The following is a 6,509-nucleotide window of genomic DNA, read 5'->3' on the forward strand; positions in this document are numbered from 1 at the left end:
CTACCAGTTCTTGACTGAGTTCTTGCAGATCTGTGAGACTGTTAAGACTAATGGAGTAGATCCTGAAGTCTACAGGCTCATGCTTTTCCCTTTTGCTGTAAGAGACAGAGCTAGAGCATGGTTGGACTATCAACCTAAAGATAGCCTGGACTCCTGGGATAAGCTGGTCATGGCCTTCTTGGCTAAGTTCTTTCCTCCTTAAAAGCTGAGCAAGCTTAGAATGGATGTTCAGACCTTTAAACAAAAAGATGGTGAATCCCTCTATGAAGCTTGGGAAAGATACAAGCAGATGACCAAAAGATGTCCTTCTGACATGTTTTCAGAATGGACCATGATAGATATATTCTATTATGGTCTATCTGAGTTCTCTAAGATGTCACTGGACTATTCTGCAGGTGGATCCATTCACCTAAAGAAAATGCCTGCAAAGCTCAAGAACTTATTGACATGGTTGCAAATAACCAGTTCATGTACACTTCTGAGAGGAATTCCGTGAATAATGGGACGCCTCAAAGGAAGGGAGTTCTTCAAATTGATGCTCTGAATGCCATATTGGCTCAGAATAAAATGTTGACTCAGCAAGTTAACATGATTTCTCAAAGTCTGAATGGATAACAAAATGCTTCCAACAGTACTAAAGAGGCATCTTCTGAAGAAGAAGATTATGATCCTGAGAACCCTACAATAGTAGAGGTAAATTATATGGGTGAACCTTATGGAAACACCTATAATTCATCATGGAGAAATCATCCAAATTTCTCATGGAACGATCAACAAAAGCCTCAACAAGGCTTTAATAATGGTGGAAGAAATAGGCTTAGCAATATCAAGCCTTATCCATCATCTTCTCAGCAACAGACAGAGAATTCTGAACAGAGTACCTCTAACTTAGCAAATTTAGCCTCTGATCTGTCTAAAGCCACTTTAAGTTTTATGAGTGAGACAAGGTCCTCCATCAGAAATTTGGAGGCACAAGTGGGATAGCTCAGTAAGAAAATCACTGAAACTCTTCCTAGTACTCTCCCAAGCAATACTGAAGAGAATCCAAAAAGAGAGAGCAAGGCCGTTGATATAATCAATATGGCCGAACCTAGAGAGGAAGGAGAGGACGTGAATCCCAATGAGGAAGACCTCATGGGACGTCTCTCAAGCAAGAAGGAGTTCCTTATTGAGGACCCAAGGGAATCTGAGGCTCATATAGAGAGACCATAGAGATCCCATTAAACCTCCTTCTACCATTCATGAGCTTTGAAGACTATTCCTCCTCTGAAGAGGATGAAGATGTAACTGGAGAGCAAGTTGCTCAATATTTAGGAGCTATCATGAAGCTGAATGCCAAGTTATTTGGTAATGAGACTTGGGAAGGTGAACCTCTCTTGCTCATCAGTGAACTAGATACATGGGTTCAGCAAACTTTACCTTAAAAGAGACAAGATCCTGGCAAATTCCATAAGCTCCATGATCTTTGAAAAAGCTTTGTGTGACCTGGGGTCAGGCATAAATCTTATGCCACTCTCTGTAATGGAGAAGCTGGGGATGATTGAGGTACAGCCTGCCATATTCTCATTACAAATGGTAGACAAGTCAGTAAGACAAGCTTAAGGATTGGTAGAGGACATGTTGGTAATGGTTGAAGGCCTTTACATCCCTGCTGATTTCATAATCTTAGACACTAGGAAGGAGGAGGATGAATGCATCATCCTTGGAAGACCTTTCCTAGCCACAGCAGGAGCTGTGATAGATGTTAACAGAGGAGAATTAGTCCTTCAATTGAATGGAGACTACCTTGTGTTTAAGGCTCAAGGACCTTCTTCTTTAACAATGGAGAGGAAGCATGAAAAGCTTCTCTCAGTACAGAGTCAAACAAAGCCCCCACAATCAAGCTCTAAGTTTGGTGTTGGGAGGCCACAGCCAAACTCTAAGTTTGGTGTTGAATCCCCACATTCAAACTCTAAGTTTGGTGTTGGGACTATACAACATTGACCTGATCACCGGTGAGGCTCCATGAGAGCCCACTGTCAAGCTATTGATATTAAAGAAGCGCTTACTGGGAGGCAACCCAATTTTTATTTTTCTAATTTTATTTTTATTTTTATTTTATATTTTATTAGGTACATGATCATGTGGAGTCACAAAAAATATACAAAAATTAAAAACAGAATAAAAAATAGCAAAAAAATCACACCCTGGAGGAAGGACTTACTGGCATTTAAACGACAGTAAGGCGCATCTGGCTGGCGTTCAACGCCGGAACAGAGCATGGATCTGGCGTTGAACGCTAGAAACAAGCAACATCCTGGCGTTCAGATGCCAGGAATGCACCCTGAGGAGAGCTAGCGCTGAACGCCAGAAACAAGCATGGAACTGGCGTTTAACGCCAGAAATATGCTGCAATTGGGCGTTGAACGCCCAAAACGAGCATCACTTCGGCGTTTAAACGCCAGAATTGCATGTAAAGGCGTTTTACACGCCTAATTGGTGCAGGGATGTAAATCCTTGACACCTCAGGATCTGTGGACCCCACAGGATCCCCACCTACCTCCTCTCATATTCTTCCCTCTTCTCAACATTCATCCTCTCTTCCCCATAAACACTCTTCCCCAAAAACCCTTCACCAATCACCTCAATCTCTCTTTCAAATTAACCCCCTTCACCACTCACATCCTTCCACTCTTCCCCATAAACCCCACCTACCTTCAAAATTAAAAATCCCTTTTTCCACCCAACCCACCCAATATGGCCGAAACTTAACCCCTCTCCCTCCACTATAAATACCCCTCCATTCTTCTTCATTTTCACACAACACAACCCCCTCTTCTATACCTTGGCCGAATACACCTTCCCCCACTCTCCTCCATATTTTCTCTTCTTCTTCTTCTTTTCTTCCTTCTCTTGCTCGAGGGCGAGCAATATTATAAGTTTGGTGTGGTAAAAGCATAGCTTTTTATTTTTCCATAACCATTGATGGCACCTAAGGCCGGAGAAACCTCTAGAAAAGGGAAAGGGAAGACAAAAGCTTCCACCTCCGAGTCATGGGAGATCGAAAGATTCATCTCCAAAGCCCATCACTAAGAAAAGGATGGAGCAAATAAGAGAGCCCACTCATGGAACCCAAGAGATGCATGAGAAAGCTCATCACCAAGAAATCCCGGAGATACCTCAAGGGATGCACTTTCCTCTTAACAACTATTGGGAACAACTCAACACTTCTCTAGAAGACTTGAGTTACAATACGGATCAATTAAGGGTGGAACATCAAGAACACTCTATCATTCTCCATGAAATTAGAGAAGATCAAAGAGCAATGAGGGAGAAACAACAAAGGCAAAGAAGAGACATAGAAGAGCTCAAGAACATCATTGGTTCTTCAAGAAGAAAGCGCTACCATCACTAAGGTGGACTCATTCCTTATTCTTATTTTTTTCTGTTTTTTGGTATTTATGCTATATGTGTGTTTATATTTTATGTCTCTACCTCATGATCATTAGTATGTAGTAACTATGTCTTAAGGCTATGAATAAATCCATAAATCATTCACCTCTCTTAAATGAAAAATGTTTCTAATTCAAAAGAACAAGAAGTACATGAATTTTGAAATTATCCTTGAATTTAGTTTAATTATATTGATGTGGTGACAATAATTTTTGTTTTCTGAATGAATGCTTGAACAGTGCATATTTTTGATCTTGTTGTTTATGAATGTTAAAATTGTTGGCTCTTGAAAGAATGATGAACAAAGAGAAATGCTATTGATAATCTAAAAAATCATAAAATTGATTCTTGAAGCAAGAAAAAGCAGTGAAAAAGTAAAAGCTTGCAAAAAAAAGAAGAAAAAAATGGTGAAAAAAAATTTTAGAAAGAAAAAGAAAAAGCAAGCAGAAAAAGCCAATAGCCCTTAAAACCAAAAGGCAAGGGTAAAAAGGATCCAAGGCATTGAGCATCAATGGATAGGAGGGCCCAAGGAAATAAAATCCAGGCCTAAGCGGCTAAATCAAGCTGTTCCTAACCATGTGCTTGTGTCATGAAGGTCCAAGTGAAAAGCTTGAGACTGAGTGGTTAAAGTCGTGATCCAAGGCAAAAGGGTGTGCTTAAGAGCTCTGGACACCTCTAACTTGGGACTTTAGCAAAGCTGAGTCACAATCTAAAAAGGTTCACCCAGCTATGTGTCTGTGGCATTTATGTATCCGGTGGTAATACTGGAAAAGAAAGTGCTTAGGGCCACGGCCAAGACCCATAAAAGTAGCTGTGTTCAAGAATCAACAAACTTAACTAGGAGAATCAATAACACCATCTGAAATTCTAAGTTCCTAGAGATGCCAATCATTTTAAACTTCAAAGGAGAAAGTGAGATGCCAAAACTGTTCAGAAGCAAAAAGCTACAAGTCCCGCTCATCTAATTAGAATTAATATTCATTGATATTTTGGAATTTTAAATTCACATTTCTGGACTTTACTATGAGTTTGTGTGTTTTTCTGTAATTTCAGGTAATTTCTGGCTGAAATTGAGGGACCTAAGCAAAACTCTGATAAAAGGCTGACAAAGGACTGCTGATGCTGTTGGATTATGACCTCCCTGCACTCGAAATGGATTTTCTGGAGCTATCGAGATTCAAATGGCGCGCTCTCAATGGCGTTGGAAAGTAGACATCCAGAGCTTTCCAGTAATATATAATAGTTCATACTTTATTCAAGATTAGACGACGTAAATTGGCGCTCAACGCCAGTTCCATGCTGCATTCTAGAGTCAAATGCCAGAAACACGTCACGAACCAGAGCTTAACGCCAAAAACACGTTACAACTTGGCGTTCAACTCCAAAAGAAGCCTCATCTCGTGTAAAGTTCAAGCTCAGCCTAAGCACACACCAAGTGGGCCCCGGAAGTGGATTTCTGCATCAATTACTTACTTATGTAAACCGTAGTAGCTAGTCTAGTATAAATAGGACTTTTTACTATTGTATTCGGTGTCTTTGACCATTCGGTCTTTTGACCATAGGTCCTTCTCCCTATTTTCGAATTCATGTTACATTTTAGGGCCTGGCCATTCGGCCATGCCTGGACCTTCATCACTTATGTACTTTCAACGGTGGAGTTTCTACACATCATATATTAAGGTTGTGGAGCTCTGCTGTACCTCAAGTTTTAATGCAATTACTACTATTTTCTATTCAATTCGATTTATTCCTGTTCTAAGATACCATTCGTACTTCAACCTGATGGATGTGATGATCTGTGTCACTCATCATCATCCGTCCCTATGAATGCGTGCCTGACAACCACTTTCGTTCTACAAGCGAAAGCTAGAGTGTGTATCTCTTGGACTCCTGATGCACGACCCATGGTTGCCCTCGCCTGACAACCGAGCCTTCCATTCCGTGAGATCAGAGTCTTCGTGGTATAAGCTAGAATTGATGGTGGCATTCATGAGAATCCGGAAAGTCTAAACCTTATCTGTGGTATTCTGAGTAGGATTCTGGGATTGAATGACTGTGACGAGCTTCAAACTCGCGATTGTTGGGCGTGATGACAAATGCAAAAGAATAAAGGGATTTTATTCCAACATGATCAAGAATCGACAAATGATTAGCCGTGTCGTGACAGAGCATTTGGACCTTTTTCACTGAGAGGATGGGATGTAGCAATTGATAACGGTGATGCCCTACACACAGCTTGCCATGGAAAGGAGTAAGAAGGATTGGATGAAGGCAGTAGGAAAGCAGAGATTCAGAAGGAGCACAACATCTTTATACGCCTATCTGAAATTCCCATCAATGATTTACATAAGTATTTCTATCTTTATTTTCAGTTTATTTATTCTTAATATTCGAAAACTCTCTCACCATTTATTATCCGCCTGACTGAGATTTACAAGATGACCATAGCTTGCTTCAAACCAACAATCTCTGTGGGATTGACCCTTACTCACATAAGGTTTATTACTTGGACGACCCAGTACACTTGCTGGTTAGTTGAGTGAAGTTGTGAAATTATGTTTAGACCATGGTATTGAGCACCAAGTTTTTGGGGCCATTACCTGGGACAATCAATTTCGAATAACAATTTAAGTATGAATCACAATTTTGTCCACCATCAGTTTATCGGTTAATTATTGGTTCATTCGATTTCTTAATCAATTTTTTGCAGGACGGTTCTAGGCTTCAATCTGTCCGAACAGAGGATCGGTTAATCTGGTTAAACCGGCTGATCCGATCCAATTTTCATAATATTGATCTAAACTGTTAACATAATTAAAATAAATCAACAGTTAAATTTAAAGCTAAATTTTATTCAATAAAATTAAATGTCATTTTTCAATTTTCTTTTAAGATTAGGCCTGTTGGGGTGTTAGACACACAAATGACCCATCAGGAATGTATTATGCCGTTGTGGGAGGTAATAACACTACAACTCGTCAACGCTGTTCTAAAGAAAATAGCGATGCCATTTTGATGAAAATGTCGATGACGTTTTGTGAAAAACGTCAATAATATTTTGTGGATGTATGACACAT

General features: G+C 40.0%; 1 non-coding gene across 1 annotated transcript; it reads right to left on the reverse strand.

Annotated features, from left to right (window-relative positions):
• Positions 1–211: 211 nt before the first annotated feature.
• Positions 212–315, reverse strand: LOC127746005 (small nucleolar RNA R71). Its single transcript, XR_008007626.1, has one exon. It is a non-coding gene; the product is annotated as a small nucleolar RNA R71 (small nucleolar RNA).
• Positions 316–6,509: the final 6,194 nt, after the last annotated feature.

This window comes from Arachis duranensis, chromosome 3, assembly GCF_000817695.3.
Source record: "Arachis duranensis cultivar V14167 chromosome 3, aradu.V14167.gnm2.J7QH, whole genome shotgun sequence".
NCBI classification, from domain to species: Eukaryota; Viridiplantae; Streptophyta; class Magnoliopsida; order Fabales; family Fabaceae; genus Arachis; species Arachis duranensis.